This window comes from Panthera uncia, assembly GCF_023721935.1.
Source record: "Panthera uncia isolate 11264 chromosome B3 unlocalized genomic scaffold, Puncia_PCG_1.0 HiC_scaffold_2, whole genome shotgun sequence".
NCBI lineage: Eukaryota > Metazoa > Chordata > Mammalia > Carnivora > Felidae > Panthera > Panthera uncia.
Window position 1 is genome coordinate 1,536,670 of NW_026057583.1, and position 17,427 is coordinate 1,554,096.

The window sequence follows — 17,427 nt, forward strand, 5'->3', positions numbered from 1 at the left end:
GTGGAGGAGGCGGACACTTGCACATTGATGACAAAAGCGATAGGAATAGTGATCATATTATGGGAGTACCTAGGAAGGACACATCCACAGAGTGGCAGCTTTAGGTGGGATTCTGAGAGATGAGTAAGAGGTATGATTTGGAAGCAAAGGCCAGGAAACTGGAAAGACGACAATAAGGTACCTTTGAGGAAATGGCAGGGAAGTGAGCAATATGGAGAGATGATACGCGAGAGGAAACGGACCAGATCTCGGTTTGGACTTCACCCTAAAGGTAAGTGGCAATTGTTGGATGTGGCGACAAGTGGGATAGGGGAGAGCCTGGTGCCATAATATTAAGTGAAATCAATGATTTTACATATACGTGTGTATGTATGGATCTCCACCACCCAGATCAAGGTATGTACCATTTCCAGCACCTGGTAAGATTCCCTTGTGGAGCTTCCCAGCTCGCTCTCCCCCCAGCAGCAACCTGGTCTTACACAGCGTATATTCTTCTATAACTGCTTTTTTTTTTTTCTCAACATAGTATCTGTGAGCTTTATTTATATTGTATGTACCAGAGACTCATTCTCTTTTATTACTAATTTTGTGAAAACTGTGAAATGGCCCCCAACATCCTTTTTGTCCAGTGAAAAATAAGGTGTTGTCTAGCACAACCTCAGGGGTATCTGATCCCATGTAGGCTCTATGCCTTTCATTGTCTTCGAGGTAAAGAACATCTCTAAATTGTTTTAAAGACAGGTTCTTGTCTATAGAAATGCAAATTGTGTCCAGAGGAACGCATTTAATTATTGTCAATTTGATCAGTTCTGCCAGTTTTGCATCTATTTGTAAAGTATTTCATTTTTTCTCTATAGTATATATGTGTGGTACTTTGAATTTTCCTTTGTACTATCTTTCTGGATCTCATTAATTAATGAGTTAAATAAAACCTTTGACATGTGTTTATTTTATGTCTTTATAAGAGTCATGATTATACTTGATTTTAAAAACCATTCTTTTATCAACAGTATGCAATTGTATGAGCATGCTACAATTTATTTATCCATTCATCTAATGATGGACATTTGAGTTTTTTCCCTTTGGCTATCATAAATAAAACTGCTGTGGACGTTTTTACATAAGTCTTTTGTGATCGTATGCATCACTTCTTCTTGGGGGGTAAACAGTATCTAGGAATAGGGTTTCTGGGCCATAGGGGTAAGCGTATATTTACCTTTGGTAGAAACAGTCATGTTTCCAAAGCGGGTGTATCATTTTATACTACCACTAACACCGTGTAAGTGTCCCATTATCTGTATCTTCATCAACATTGAAATTGCCAATCCTTTTCATTTTAGCCATTCTGCAGGATGTTTAATGGTATCTCCTTGTTGTTTAACTTACTATAGAAGGTTTTCAGGAGAAGAGTAACTTGGATAGTTCCTTTCCAACCCTGGGGCCAGCAGAATGGCTCCTGCATAGCAGGGTGGTGAGAAGGAGACGGGCCATTCTGCCATCACTGAGGTACTGACCAGAGAACACATCATCAACATTCACGAGCACATCCATGGAGTGGAGTTCAAGAAGCGTGCCCCTCGGGTACTCAAAGAGATCCAGAAATTTTCCAGGAGGGAGACGGAAACTCCAGATGTGCACATGGACACCAGGCTCAACAAAGCTGTCTGGGCCGAAAGGTGTAAGGAATGTTCCACACCGTATCCGTGTGCAGTAGGCTAGAAAACATAACGAGGATGAAGATTCACCAATACAGCTCTATACGTTAGTTGCCTATGTACCTGTCACCACTTTCAAAAATCCACAGACCAGTAATGTGGATGGGAGCTAATCGCTGATTGTCAAATAAAGGTATAAAACTGCAACAAAACAAAACAAAACACAAGTAACTTGAACAGATTTTAGAAAGCTCTTTTTGGTTGTTATGTGGAGAATGACATTTGTACACCAATGCTCATAGCAGTGTTATTGACAATAGCCAAAAAACCACATCTATTGGCAGATGAGTGGATAAACAAATATGATATCTATAGGCAATGGAATATTATTCAGTCTTAAAAGGGGATAAAATTCTGACACATGTAACAATATGAACCTTGAAGAAATTACACTAAATAAAATAAGCCAGGCACAGAAGGACAATCACTGTGTGATTCCACTAACATCAGGTACCCAGAATTCGGAGGCAGAAAGTAAAGTAGTGGTTACCAGGGTTTGGGGCGGAGGGTATAAGAAGGAGTTACTGTTCAACAGGTAAAATTTGTTTGGGATGATAAAAAAGGTCTGGAGATGGATGCTGGTGATGGTTGCACAACACTGTGAATGTAACTGATGTCACTGAACTGTACACATAAGATGTTTAATGTTAAATTTTATGTCCTATACACTTTGACACACACAGGGACACACAGGTATGCACACGAGCCTGGTATTCTGGGTCTGAGAACTGAGCAGTGGCTCCTGTCTCCATTGAACCTGTAAAATTTTAATTTATAGAAGTGACTGAGTGAGGACACAGAGAGATTTTATTACTCTGTGTTTCCTGAGAGGAGGAAGCATGCCACACGGGGCCACGTGGGGAAGCAACAGGTGTGGTCAGGACGCAGAGAGGAGCAAGGAGAAACCTAAGCCAGACACTTAATCGGGGTTCGTACAGGGAAGGCAAGCCAGGGCAGGGAAAGTGGCTTGGGATTGGCTAGTGTGAATAATCCTGTGAAGTGTGAAGGCCCCAGGCTTGGGGACTGTTCCCAGATGTCTAGTACCTGGCCCTGAAATGATTTCGTCCAGGGCAAACATTGGCATAGTGTAGGAGAGTCAGATAAGGAGGCGGCTGTGTTAGGGACTTGAGATTGGCTGCAGGGTTTCTGATATGACTTTCCGTGCTTAAAAAAGTAGGATCACACGCTTTGGCTCTTCATTTGGCAGTGTGTTTAGTAGATGTCAAAAGGGCAAATACAGAATGTAAAAAACAAAACAAAATACAGAACAGTTGGCCCTGTGGCTGTCTGGTACCAAGGAAACTTTCAGGTGACAGTAGCGGAGACTTTCAGGAAGTAGGGCCTAAGTTGCTCGAAACAACACAGGAAACATTTTCAGAACATTTTACTATGAGCGTGAAAAAGAGGAACAGGTGGGAAGTATAAGGAGTCCTTCCAGGCCAGCCCATAACTCAGTTTTCCATTTATATGGCATTAGCCAAAAAAAAAAAAAAAAACCAGACTTGAAATTTTTGGCCTCTAATAATGTATTTTTAATTTTTTTAAATATTTATTTATTTTTGAGGGAGAGAGAGAGAGAGACAGAGCACTACCAGGGGAAGGGCAGAGAGAGGGAGACACAGAATCCGAAGCAGGCTCCAGGCTCTGAGCTGTCGGCACAGAGCCCGACGCAGGGCTCGAACTCACAAACCACGAGATCATGACCTGGGTCAAAGTCAGCTGTCCAACCGACTGAGCCACCCAGGTGCCCCTCTAATAATATTTTTGTCAAATTTGCAAACTGTATTAAAAACATGTTGAAGGGGTGCCTGGGTGGCTCATAGGGTTAAGCGTCCGACTTCGGCTCAGGTCATGATCTCAGGTCATGAGGCAGGTGTCTTGTGGGAGTCAGTCTCCATGACCCAAAGCACAATGGGTGGCCCAGCTGGATACGGAAGGTCACAGCCTCAGGGTCTATGAGAGCCTCTATTCTCAGGAGAGTCCAGTGTGTAGCCAGTTATCATTGTTTTAATAGCGTACAGCATGAGGCTTAGAGGGCTCGTTTCTTGCGTCACAAGCCTTTGAGCAACTTATTGCCATCGTAAGTAGTCTAGAAACTCCAGGAGGCTTAAGAAGAGGTTGCCAAAGACTCTACAGTGAAGGGGTTTCTGAGGGCATTAATGGGAGTGCCTGCTGATTTTAATTTGGAAGTAAAACTTGTAAATGAGGAGTATGTCGCCACCAGCCCCCCAAAGGACTAAAAGGTACAGGAACTATATGTCCGCAATGAGCGTGTCAAATGAGTCTCCTTGGAGAAAGATGTCATCATGGCATACCTGTGCTCCTGGTGGACACGGTGAAGATCTTATCTGCACAGACTGCATGCAGTGGCAAATCTGTTGAGGCTCCCCATGCCTGGAAAAGCTATGTTGTGTCCCCTCCGAGGTGAAGGCAGAGCACAGATGAGAGGCTGTTGAAACGGGGACTCGATGTAATGTATTAGCCACATTTATAAGAGCAAAATATAAACCCATTACTGACTGGATAGATTCAGTAAATTTATTTTTGAGAACGAGTGAGAGTGAGCACAAGTTGGGGAAAGAGGCGGGGAGGGGGGAGAAAGAGAGAGAGAGAGAGAGAGAGAGAGAGAGAGAGAGAATCTTAAACAGGCTCCACGTTCAGCACAGAGCCCCACTTGGGGCTCAATCCCATGACCCTGGCAACACGACTTGAGCCAAAATCAAGACTTGAAATGCTCAACCGACTGAGCCACCCAGGCGCCCCTAGATTCAGTAATTTTAATAATATTAGATGTTGGGTATGAGGGCCAGAGCATTAATGATGCAGTAATCCACCACGAGTCACCTGTTGTAGACTGAATATTAGTCTCCTTCCAAAGCTGATACATTGAAGCCCCACCCCCACGGGGACTGTATTTGGAGATAAGGCCTTTACGAACACAACTAAGATTAAATGAGTTCATGAGAGGGGCGCCTGGGTGGCTCAGTCGGTTAAGCGTCCAGCTTCAGCTCAGGTCACGATCTCGCGGTCCGTGAGTTCAAGCCCCGCGTCGGGCTCTGGGCTGATGGCTCAGAGCCTGGAGCCTGCTTCCGATTCTGTGTCTCCCTCTCTCTCTGCCCCTCCCCCGTTCGTGCTGTCTCTCTCTGTCTCAAAAATAAATAAAAACGTTAAAAAAAAAAAAAATGAGGTCATGAGGGTGGGCCCCTAGTCCAACAGGACTGGTGGCTTTACAAGAAGAGGAAGAGAGAGATTTCTTTTTCCCTGCACCACACACGCAAGGCCACGTGAGGACACAGTGAGAAGGCCTACAGGCCGGGAAGAGAGGCCTGACCAGAAACTGAATCAGCCAACACCCTGATCTTGGACTTCCCAGCTTCTGTAACTGTGAGAAAATAAATTCCTACTATCGAAGTCACCCATTCTGTGGTATTTGGTTATGACAACCCAAGCTGACTGATACAGCACCTTTTGTATTTTCCAGGTTTAAGAAACAGGCGAAATTGGCCTGTCAAACGGAGAAGCAGTGGGGATCATCACCCCTTTGTTAATCAGGTTTTAATCCTTGAAGGCCCTACTGTAACTTACATTGGGCCATAATAGCTATTTCAACTAAGGGGTGTCTGGAGTCCAGTGTATCGAGCCAATCTGTAACTGCTAAAGATTTAGTTTGTTGCGTTTTCAAAAAATGTTTATTTATTTTGAGAGCCAGAGAGAGAGCACACACAAATGGGTGGGGGGGGGGGGGGGGCAGAGAGAGAGAGGGTGAGAGAGAGAACCCAAGCAGGCTCTGCACTGTCAGTGCGGAGCCTGGCTCGGGGTTAGATCTCGCGAAACACGAGATCACGACCTGACCTGAAATCAAGAGTCAAACACTTTACCCAACTGAGCCACCCCGGTGCCCCAGCCAAGGATTTAGTTTTAATTTATTGTTGATTGCATTAGAGCGTGTGTGTCCAATATGGCCTATTTTTAGGGCAATGGGTATTCTGACTATGGAAAATTTAGGCAAGGCTATAAAGTGAGACATTCCTAAGTTTTGTTTTGTTTTTCTCTAGCTTATATTTAATTACTTTCTTAAGATTATAGCAGGCACGATGTTTAAGTTTAGTGGAATCTCTGGCTTTAACTACAATTTGAGCCCCAGTATTAAAACCATAAAGTTTTGTCAATTGGTACATTTTGCAACTGCTAGAGTTAATTTAGAGCTTGGGCTGCAGACACACAAAAGACAATCATCCCTGTTTTTATCTTTTTGTTATACAAATTGTTTTAGTATGTAAGTTTTTTGTACATAAACTTTGGATTTCCAATTGGGTCAAATTAAGGAAATGTCTTTTAGTTAGATATCATGTATACATATGTAAAGTATCTATTATACATTTGTGTTAAAATATTATATAGATACATAATCTATTTAGTTACCTTTTATTTTCTCCCTCTGCATCTAGGGATGTTTTGTTCTTTTTTCTCTGCCTACCGTTTTTCTCCTGTTTCAGGCTTTTAGCTGCCCAAAAGAGTGGTTTCTAGTTTCTGTCTCCAGCTGGTAAGAGGAAAGACGGAGAGAGAAGAGCCCCAATGTTTCCACAACCTAACCTGTCCCTTTCTTGGAGGATTCCCAACACACATCTTTTTTTTCCTCTTAAAATCTTTTAGGGGCGCCAGACCTTGTTTTTTGGCTCAGGTTATGACCTCACAGTTTGTGAGTTCAATCCTACTTGGGATTCTCTCTCTCTCTCTCTCTCAAAATAAATAAATAAACTTAAAAAAAATCTTTCAGAACAGCCAGACAGCTGTATCTCTAGATAGGTAAAGTTTTTCCTTTTTTTTTTTCCCTCTCTCCTGGCTGTCCCAGACCTTCCCCTGCTCACCCCCCACCCCCACCTCCTCTGTTTTGCTTTTGAATGTTTACCTGTTAAAGTCCTAGTCTGAATAATTCCAGCAGGATTGGGGACATAGGGGCTGTCCCTAGATGTCTGGCCCCAAACCCTGGGTTGATCTAGGGCAGGGGAAATATTGGCAAGGGATCGAGGGTTATATAAAGGAGGGGCCTGTGGGTGTGGGCGTAGGACAGGCGGGAGGGTTTGAGTAGGACTTTCAGAGCTTGCAAAAGCAGCATCGCACGCGAGATGTAAACAACTTTGGCTGTTCGGGCGGGCCTGTGGTTAGGAGATGTCAGGCACACAAATACAGAATCCAGAAAAACGGTTTGAGCAGCGCTTCTCCACGCTGGGACACTCTCCAAGACGCTAGTGTGTCACCGTGGCGACGTGTGTGTTGGGCATACCATAAGAGCTTCCAGGCATGAAAAAGCTCCCCCCCCCCCCAAAACCCCAAAGGCAACAAAAGAGAACCTTCCGCGGTAAACATCTGTCGTTTTCACCCGTGGAGGACCGTCTGTTCGCTGCATCTTGATATCCCTTCGGAGTGCCACCCCTTCCGACTCCCAGGCCACGCGGCTCTGGCCGTTGTGGGAATGGCTTCTCACGCCTGGAGCCCCAGAGGCGGTCACGTGACTTCCTCCTGGCCAATCAGCATCTCCCGCTGTCTAGGCCTCCGTGATTGGTTCAGGGATGGGCCCGTGGTTCCAGCCGGTCGGTTGCTAGAATGTACTGGGAGCAGCGCAGGCGTCCCCTTTCTGGTGGGGTTGTCAACCTGTTAGGGTGTCATCTTGGAGCTGGGACTGCGAAGGGAGCACCAGGTGGAGGAGGAGTGGGAGCTAGCCTGGGAAAAAGCCACCACAGAGGAGAGTACAGGCAAGATAGGGAAAGAAACTGGGTTCTGATCGGATTGTCCGACGCCCTGGATCCTGCAGTGCGATCAAGTACATGAGATGTTAAGTTCCCTTTCATACTTAAAAAATTTGCAAGGTGCAAACTATAGGCATAATATACTACTGTTTATGTAATAATACGAGGGGAAAATAGTATTTCTATGTATCGGCTTGCAAATGCATTTAATTTTTTTCTGATAAGAAACTAATAATCAAAGATACCTGTTGTGGAACGGTAACTCAGTAAATGGGGGAAAGAATCGTAGAAAGACTTCTCTGTATATCCTTTTCTATCTTTTGACATTTATACATCTGAGAGTGTTACCCATTCATAGTATTAAATACAGACTTCTAAAAATACAAAAACTAGATGCTGCAATGGTATTTTATAAACCTTAGGAAGAACAAATCCTATTACATCAACAACATTGAATTTCCAAAGTATGTTCTAGTAAGATAAGTATATTTACACTCCTAATCACTCAGGAGCAAAGTAAAAAACATTAACAGTTAAGAGACCAAATAGATGAAGCAAGATCTTAACTGAATTTAGGGTTAGGGGTGCCAGCTGGTTCAGTCAATCAAGATGCAACCCATGATCTAGGGTCGTGAGTTTGAGGCCCACATTGGGTGTAGAAATTACTAAAAAAATAAATAAAATTTTAAAAATAAGTAAATAAAGTTAAGGTTATGTATACACAGCCTGCCTTGTGTTATGTTTGCTGAGAAGATTTAGGAAGCTTTCTGAGATATCCAGTGATAGCGGCAAAGTTCTTCCAGAATATTCGGTGTTATCCACAAGGAACTTCTGTCTCGGAGTAGGATGTAGTAGGTATCAGTACGTCATCATTCCTGCTGCAGCAATTGGGGGGGAAGGATAAGCTACAAAAATCATATATATTTGTTTAAGTTTATTTATTTTTGAGAGAGAGAGAGAGAGCGCCCGCGCGCGGGGTGTGGGAGGGGCAGAGGAGACAGAGACGCAGAATCCAAAGCAGGCTCAGGCTCCATGAGCCCCATATGGGGCCTGAACCCACGAACTGGGAGATCATGACCTGACCGAAGTTGGATGCTCAACCAGCTGAGCCACCCAGGCACCCCTCCCCGACTCATCATATTTTTAAAGACATCAAAGAGCAGTGGAAAACAGAGAAGGAAGAGCCCATTCTGGGTGAGCTGAGATTGTTGGTCATTTTTTCCCTGGGTCATTTGTGAAGTGTGGTCATAGGCTAACGACTGGGCTTGGTTTACACTGAACTGTTGAGGCCACTCAGGCTATTGTTACAGGCTAGAATCTAGATATGAGGCTCTTTTGCCCACGGGATATTTGGTAAGTGCTGGGGTAGACTGGGGGCAGGGGATAGGGGAGGGCCTGGCTGGGGCCTTGGCTGGAAAGGCAGGGTAAGATCTGCATTCTCTTAGTGTTTAGAAGGCTGAGTCCCGCTAAAGGGAAGGGCCTGCAACAAACACAAGGCAGATCTCATTCTCATGGTAATTAAAAACAGGAGTGGACAGAGTCTAACTAAAGTTGCCACTCACTTCAACTCAGCTCCATTCTGATTGGGTTGAGGCATCATCCCTTTAAGCTATGGTGCCTTCCGGAGGATGGGTAAACCCTCCGGGGGAAATATAGTTAACTTCAACTTCTGTGACTCTTTTATACACAATATTTGGCATATAATAGAACATTATAAGTCATCGAAAAAGCAGGTTATCGTAGACTGAACATTGGCCTCCCCAAGATATGTCTGTCCTAATTCCTGGAGCCTGTGAATGTAGAGACTTTGCAGATGTGATTAAGGATTTTAAGATGGAGACATTATCCTGGTTTATCCAGGGGGACCCAGTAAAAGCACAGGGGTCCTTATAAGGAGGCAGGAGGGTCGTAGTCAGTAGAAGGAGGCGTTAAGATAGAAGCAGTAAGTTGGAGTTATGGGGAGACGGGATCACAAGTCAAGGAATGCAGGTCCCCCGAGAAGCTGGAAAAGACAAAACTGGATGCTTCCTTGGAGCTTCCAGAAGCAACCAGCTCTGCCAATACCTCGACTTTAGCCCCACGAGACTGATACTGGACCTCTGACCTCCGGAACTGTAAGATAATAAATCATCATTGTCTTAGACCACTACATTTGTGGTCATTTCTTATAGCAGCAATAGGAAACTGATACAGCAGGGCAATGCACCTGATCATCAAGAGGGGAAAAGTGAGGCAACAAAAGTAGACCCACATCTAATCTGGATGTCAAGGATTTAAAATAACTATTTAAGGGGCGCCTGGGTGGCTCAGTCGGCTAAGCGTCCGACTTCGGCTCAGGTCATGATCTCGCAGTCCGTGGGTTCGAGCCCCGCGTCGGGCTCTGTGCTGACAGCTCAGAGCCTGGAGCCTGTTTCAGATTCTGTGTCTCCCTCTTTCTCTGACCCTCCCCTGTTCATGCTCTCTCTCTGTCTCAAAAATAAATAAATGTTTAAAAAAATAAATAAATAAATAACTATTTAAATATGTTAAAGAAAATAGTGGGGGCAATGGACAAAATGGGGACCAGATGGGGAATTTCAACAGAGAACTGGAATCTGTAAAAGCCAAATGAACATTCCAGAATGGACACATGTAACATCTGAAATAAAGAATTCCGATGGGCTGAGCGGCAGAGTTGGACACAGCAGAGGCAAGAGGTTGGTAAACTTGAAAACGGGCCAATGGGAAATATCCAAACGAAAGTACAGAAAGATAAAGTAGCAAGAACAATGTTAACTGCAAAGAATATAATATTTGGCTAAGAAGATTATTCATTCCTTTAATCTTAGAACGTTTGTTGTAGAAAAGAAAACGGAATTTGTGTATTTAAACTAAAAAGAAACTCACTTCATAAATCATATTGTAGATTCTCCTATTAGCCTCCTGGATCTAGTAACATAAAATAAAGCTTCTAGCAGTTTCGACTCTAAAAACTGAATTTGTTTTCACATTTGTAGAATGGAGGTGGTGGTGCACGTCTCACAGGATTAGGATGAGAATTAAGCGACACGAGGCCCTTAGCATAAGGCCTGGCACAGAGTAAATGCCCATTGGGGACATCTGCCCTGTCACGTGTCGTGAACTCCCATCATATGAAATGAGGTTAAATGAGGTAATGGATATAAAGTGCTCTGTCAAGTCCTTACAAACGGTGGTGTTTCCTATCATAGTATGAATCTCAGTTTACCAACTCAGGTGTGTGATAAATGGTATTTTCTTTATTTAAAAAAAGTGTTTTTTTTTAATATTTATTCATTTTTAAGAGACAGAGCAGAGACAGAGCATGAGTGGGGCAGGGGCAGAGAGAGAGGGAGACACAGACTCCGAAGCAGGCTCCAGGCTCTGAGCTGTCAGCACAGAGCCCGATGTGGGGCTCGAACTCACGGACCGTGAGATCGTGACTGGAGCCGAAGTTGGACGCTTAACCGACTGAGCCACCCAGGCGCCCCAATATTGTCTTTATTTTGAGATAATTCTATGTTTTGGGCTCCCAACTGGCTGGAGTGACAGCAAATTAATCTCAGGAATCGGGGCTCTTCTTTCCTTTCTGCTGAATGGTACCTGTGTTCTAGAGGCTCATGTTGTGCCAACGTGGGGAGGGTGGGTGGTCCTTATGTTTCCCCAGAGTCAGACAGAAGTATCTTGTTCCTGTACATGTGCCTTCTTCCGGACTCTCTCCTCAGCTTCCCTTCCCACTTTGGGGGCCATGGGGATCTTTCTGCCGCTATGGTGCCAGACGAGGGCCTGGGGGTCTTAGAGGGGCTGCCTGGGGCACAGCTTGCCCTGACACCCTAGACAGTAGTGTCTTCTCTGCCATCGTGTTCCCTGGGGTGCTGCCCGGGAAGCAGGGCCCCTGGCCTTTCTTTCTGGAACCCACCTCATCACCGTTCTCACAAATTAATTCCTCATTTATTTTTCCTCTGCGTGAGGGGCTTTTTATCTGGTCTCCATAGAGAATTCTGTCTTCTTCTTCTTCTTTTTTTTTTTTTTAACGTTTATTTTTTTTGAGAGACAGAGCATGAGCAGGGGAGGCGCAGAGAGAGGGAGACACAGAATCCGAAGCAAGCTCCAAGCTCTGAGCTGTCAGCACAGAGCCCGACACAGGGCTCGAACTCATGAGCAGTGAGATCATGACCTGAGCGGAAGTCGGACGCTTAACCGACCGAGCCACCCATTTGCCCCTAGAATTCTGTCTTCTTATAGGTGTAGGCCCCTGGAAATTTTGGGACTATAGGATCCCCCCCTTTATCTCTAGGGAGTATGTTCCAAAACCACCCCCACCAAGGGATGCCTGAAACCACGGATAATTCTGAACCCATAAACTATTTTTTCCTGTACAAACATACATACATACTTAGGGTACAGTTTCATTTATAAATTCAGTAAGAGATTAACAACAACAATAATAAAATAGAACCATCTAACAATGTACTGTAATAAAAGTTATGTGAATGTGGTCTCTCTCTCTCTCTCTCTCAAAATACCTTATTGTACTGTTCTCGCCCTTCCTCCTGTGAGGATGTGACATAAAACGCCTACATGATGAGGTGAAGGGAGGTGAGTGACGTAGGCACCCTGACGTGGCGTTCGCCTACGCCCTCTGCTTCTGAACTGCGCTGCCCGTGGATAACTTAAACCGTGGAAAACGAAACCGCGGATAAGGGGGGCCTACTGTATCGTTTTCTCCTCTCATTACCGCTTCATCTCTCATCGGAGCCAATAAACAGAGAACTGGCTTAGATAGATGAAGAAGGGCAGGAGGGAGGATATAACAAGAAAATAAGAATACATCCCGGAAGGGTTCCAGTGATGGTGTCATCCGGGTACCAGATTAGCCTTCCTGCCATAAAGCAACCGTGAAACTGGACAAAAGATACGAGCAACCATTCTCAGGCTCTGAACAACAGGTAGTGCATGACAGTGATCTCAGAGGGGGAACAGGAGATAGACCCCAATCGTCTTGGCTGTCTGCTGGGGAACAGGTTTCCAAACCCATCGTGGCACATGATGGTGCCCGGCTGTGTTGAGGAAGCAGAGATCACGGTCCAGGGCTGCCGAAGCAGCTTCAAGCTACAGGTCATGGCACTGGAAGAGACGCTGCTTCATGTGTGGGGGGCAGAAATCTCTGTGGGAGGTCCCCCGTGAGCCGCTGGCTGACAGCTGGGACGCTCGTGTGTAGGGAAAGGCTACGCGAGGCTTCCGGCGAGAGGCTGCTACAGGGCTGAGAATTAAACAGATCCTGGAGGTCTGGCAGACAACTGAACCTAGAGCACCTCCAGGGTATCATCCGCAGGGGCCACTAAGCAATCTAAAATCCCTACACAGGCAAGAAAACAGGACAGTGTGACCCAGATGAAAAACAACAAACAGTCGGTAGAAACTGACCTCAAGATGGTCCAGATGTTGGATTTAGCAAAGACTCTAAGTAGTATAAGTATGTCCAAAGATGTAAGAGAAAGTTACGTTCCAAAGAACTAAAAGAAAATATGGTCAGAATGAGCGTGCCAATGGGAAACCGAGACCAGCAGGTAAGGAGATCCAGGGATCTAAGCGCTCTCAAATTGATCTACCCAATCCTCATTATATTAGACCCTCCTTCGCTCCTAATTCCTGGGATTCCTGGTTCTTTTGGTGGTTGTTCCTTTTTAGGATTCTGTGGTATAATATAAACTGCGTTGGTTTTTACCGAATCCCACTTCTGGCTCGGGAATGGCTGCTTGGATCTTCTAAGACAATCACCATCCCTCTTCTGTTGTCTGGCCTCCAAAATTGCGTTACCATTGTCTCCTCTGTTCTCCTTGTCCTTGTAGATTTATTGCAGTTTGTTAAAAATCAGTTTACTATGGTTTTAATAAGGGTTTTAGAGGGAATGAATGTAGATGTACGTGTTTCATCCACAGTTACAGCCCGGAACTCCTGCATTAAGTCTTAAAAGTGATTTAAATAGCATAACACTTCCTGGAAACCGTTCTCATCCAATATGTGAACAGCCGTCTGTTGGCCTCCCCCTCACTAAAAGGCCTCAAATGAGATTTCTTAATCTGTCTGTCTTCTTGTGCTCTCAAGGGCCACCAGACCTCTGAAATAAATTAGAGTTATGCTGGTCCCCAGCCCATTACTTGGACATGATAAATCAGGAAGAGGGAGACACTCACTTTCTTCTAAGGAAGCAGCCATCCTCGGGGGGACCTGCGCTCACCACAATTTTACAAATGCATACCTTCTTAGACACGCCTGGCTTTTGATGACAGCAAATATTAAATTATGCTTCAACTATAAAACCTCTATTGCATTGAACTCAAGCTAACAACATTAAGTGATTTCCTAGGTTTAAAAATCTAAAAGGCTTTTTCTTCCCTTAAACAAGTCCTGCCAGCCCCAGCATTAATTATTCTTGATTCTAGTAAGCACCTCACTCTTTTGCCATGAGAGGCGGGGGGGGGGTGGGGGAAGTACCTTTGTTGTACGGAGACTGACGGGGACAACTCCCCTTCTGCCTATTATAGTTCTCTATGCGGTTGGTAGCTCCCGACGTGCCTCCAGCCTGTGTTCTGTGACCGGGACATCTATGTGGTTGGAACCTTCTTCCGTTTTTTGTCTTGGCTCCTCTCTCAGTGGCGAGGGGGCTGCTCCACTTCAGGTACAGAACTCTTTCTAAAAACCAAACTATAATCCCTACCTGCTGTCTAAGTATGCCAGTATTCATTTTATGTATCTCGGCTGGCCACATTACCCTTCTACATCGCGCCCAAGCAAAGCCCACAACTTTATCCCAAATTCCAACATACTAAAAAAACCTTATAATTGTGCTCCTGCTTTTTGTACACCCCTCCGTTTGCCTTCACACAACGTTTCTCCCCTCTTTTTTGTTAACAGTATCTTGATTTCGTGCAAACATCTATGTACCTCCCGCCTCCCCTAGAAACTGGCTCAGGGGCAAATTTTGATTAGTTGGGTATCATTTCCCTAGACGAGATTGTTCAGACTTCTTTTTTTGTTGGTGGTAGGTTTTTTTTTTTTTTTTAGGTTTATTTATGTATTTTGAGAGGGAGAGAGAGAGAGAATGAATGAGTGGGGAAGGGACAGAGAGGGAGAGAGAGAATCTCCTGGGGAGACTTCTGAGAAAGGTTTCCTCATTCCCAAAAACAGACCCCCAGGAAGAGTCATCCTCTTTTGCTGATCATTGTTGGGTCTGAGTGTGGCACCTCGAGCAACAGCAGCCTTCTCGTGACTGAGACAGAATCTAGCCTGGGGAGAGGAGAGGAGACAGATGAAAGACTTTGGGTCCTCCATGACGTCCCCAATTATACTAACCACGGAGCCTTCCCCCCTCAGGGAATCTTGTTCAATAAAATACTCTTAATTTTTAAAGCCAAAGCGAAGTTGAGTCCACTAGATTTTTTCTCTTTGGCCCTTCGGGTCCACTGTCCACTCCTCTCTGAATCAGGAAGTTGGGTTTGCCGATGGCGTGCATCAGCGGCAGATCGACGTGGAGGGATAGCAGTTTCCATAACCACCCCTTCCCTTTGCCCTTCCAGGTATGAGGGTAGCTTCCCTCTGTTGCTAGCTCTCCTCCCCGTTGGCTTCTGGAACCCTGCTCAAACTTCTGTAATCCCTCCATTAGCCTCTCTGAAATGTCCCCTTTCCAGTGTGTCGCTTCTTTTCTGTTGGGATCCTGCCTGATACATCGGGTTTTCAACTGATGTAGGCACCGTTCACCTGACAGAGCCTGTAATGGCCTCAAAGACATTTTACTGTCATCTTTTACACGGATGGATCTGTTCATTGGTTTCAGTTCGTGAGGCAGGGTAATGTCCCCTTTGATGTCTGCCGTCTGCACAGGCGATGGGCTGACTGTTTTCATCTACTCTTCTAATAAATTTGCCAATATTTTTATTGGCACCAGATGACTTTGGGGTTGCTCATATTTGTGGCCAATTGGGAGAACAACGAAGAGAAATAAATCTCCGAGTGTCTTTAGACTAAGGACGTGTTATGCCTTGCAACTGTCTTCTGAAGAAACCTTGTGAGATGCTCCCGCTGGAAATGCTTTGGCTGCTGCAACCATTTCTCTCCTCTCAGGCCATCATGTGGTTTTCCTCACCCACCAACCAGGCTCCTCCAACATCTCTCCTGGAAATTGCTCTGCTCCAAACCAGGCCCCCATGGTCTTCACCCAGCTCACCCTGGGTATTCCCCAGATGGCCACTTGATGGCGTCCAAGAATCTTCTCCCTCATTTCCCTCACATGATCCAGGAATGGCTCACATGCATAAAGGGGGTGTGACAAAGAAGTCTGATAAAGTTATTGATGTGTTTTGACATGTTCCATTGTGGATCATAGCGCTATCATACCTGCCATTAAAAAACAATTTTTTTTTTAAAGGTTTATTCATTTGAGAGAGAGAGACAGATAGACAGAATGTGAGCAGGGGAGGGGCAGAGAGAGGGAGACACAGAATCTGAAACAGGTCCCAGGCTCTGAGCCATCAGCACAGAGCCCAACGCAAGGCTCGAATGCACGAACCGCGAGATCATGACCTGAGCCAAAGTTGGATGCTTGACCGACTGAGCCACCCGGGCACCCCTTGTGCCTGCCATTTTAAAAGCATACAATGGAAGGCACAATCCACAACACTATTATTCTGTTTCATTTCATCCAGATGAAGAAGTCTTGATCACATAAATAGGAATGTATGTTTACAGGATATGTAGAAATATCACCATATGCAAAATATAATATACTATTGTCATCAAAGACCTGTGGAAGGTTTCACATTCAGATGTAAATACGCCTGTTCTTTAATATAATGGGACACACACTTTAGAGGTCGTACTGAAAAGGAAGTCTGTGAAGCCTCTCAGAAACAGCAAGAAAGTCACTGTAGGGGCGCCTGGGTGGCTCAGTTGGTTAAGCGTCCAACTTCGGCTCAGGTCACGATCTCGCAGTCCGTGAGTTCGAGCCCCGCGTCAGACTCTGTGCTGACCGCTCAGAGCCTGGAGCCTGTTTCAGATTCTGTGTCTCCCTCTCTCTCTGACCCTCCCCCGTTCATGCTCTGTCTCTCTCTGTCTCAAAAATAAATAAACGTTAAAAAAAATTAAAAAAAAAAAGAAAGTCACTGTAGACTTTCAGCATGAGGGGGTAAAGTGACAAAGTAGGATTTTGAAAACTAAATTGTCCGAGGTATGTGCAGATACCTGAATCAAACAGCCTAGATCGTGCCCTTAGTTCTGGCAAGTATAAGACGCATAGTTATCAAAGAGACAAGACTTTCTCATCTTGAAATATTAACAGGTTGAGCCATAAAACTTCCCGCTATACTTCCAGGGGCACCACTAAAGTAGGTGCAAAGCATTTTTTTTAAAAGGTTGTCAAGGTCTTCCATTCGTAAGTGACCTAAGATAGCAAATGCTGTTGCGACTCAGCCTGTATCTACTGGATCCCTCTGATTCTGATTCCAGTTCCAACCTGTGTTGTTTTTGCCCACACCAAGTGATTCTCTGCATCACCAGCTGTCCTACAAGTCAACTCAATTCTGACACTCTCTGCCTGGAGATGACATCGGATCCCACGGGTTAAGGTGAAGTCCTACAAGACTGTCCCACTCTTCAGATGCCAATCATAAGTTGGCACCTGGGGCGTCTGACCAAGCATTATAGACTGGAGGTTCCCATGGCCCCCTCCTTGGGTTCGGTTAATTTGCTAGGGCAGCTCACAGAACTCAAAGAAACATTCTAGATTACCAATATATTTTTTTTTTTTAATTTTTTTTTCAACGTTTTTTATTTTATTTTTGGGACAGAGAGAGACAGAGCATGAACGGGGGAGGGGCAGAGAGAGAGGGAGACACAGAATCGGAAACAGGCTCCAGGCTCCGAGCCATCAGCCCAGAGCCCGACACGGGGCTCGAACTCACGGACTGCGA

General features: G+C 45.0%; 1 protein-coding gene and 1 pseudogene across 1 annotated transcript in view; one reads left to right on the plus strand and one right to left on the minus strand.

Moving 5' to 3' along the window:
* BLM (BLM RecQ like helicase) overlaps positions 1 to 17,427 on the minus strand; it is a 164,871-nt gene that overhangs the window by 88,993 nt on the left and 58,451 nt on the right. The window lies entirely within an intron of this gene.
* LOC125910753 (60S ribosomal protein L31-like) lies at positions 1,450 to 2,020 on the plus strand (annotated as a pseudogene).